This window comes from Gekko japonicus, unplaced genomic scaffold, assembly GCF_001447785.1.
Source record: "Gekko japonicus isolate JY-2015 unplaced genomic scaffold, Gekko_japonicus_V1.1 scaffold784, whole genome shotgun sequence".
Classification (NCBI taxonomy): domain Eukaryota; kingdom Metazoa; phylum Chordata; class Lepidosauria; order Squamata; family Gekkonidae; genus Gekko; species Gekko japonicus.
The window spans coordinates 564,691-565,109 of record NW_015164207.1 but is presented as its reverse complement, the minus strand read 5'-3'; the positions used below and the strand labels follow the sequence as shown (position 1 = coordinate 565,109).

The following is a 419-nucleotide window of genomic DNA, read 5'->3' as shown; positions in this document are numbered from 1 at the left end:
AAATGTGAGGCGCCCCCCACAACAGCTGCTGCCCTTCCCCCCCTCCCCCCTCCCCCCAGTGACATTAAAAGAGCCCCCCAGCTGACTGGCGGAGCACGTGGCCCCTTCCAGTCAGCTAGAGGGCCCTTTAAATCCTGCAGGAGGGGAGAGAGGGGGTGGCTCCCAGCTGATCACCTTCCTTGAACTCCAAGCAGCAAATTCTCTGCTTGGAGTTCAGTCATGGGCAGCTCCTGCTTGGGAAACACCATCTAAAGGGAACCCTTTTCAAGGGAAGCTCTTCAAGTGGGGGCTGCCCACGGCTGAACTCCACGTGGCGAGTTCAGGGAAGGTGCACAGCTGCTGCCCCCTCCCCTCCCCCCCCCGCCCTGCTGCCCTACAAAATTCCCCTGTGCCCCACCAACCCAAGATTTCTGGCTACC

General features: G+C 60.9%; 1 protein-coding gene across 1 annotated transcript in view; it reads left to right on the top strand.

The window, feature by feature from the left end:
- LOC107108044 (protein-glutamine gamma-glutamyltransferase E-like) overlaps positions 1-419 on the top strand; it is a 24,469-nt gene that overhangs the window by 7,034 nt on the left and 17,016 nt on the right. The gene's annotated exons all lie outside the window — the stretch shown is intronic.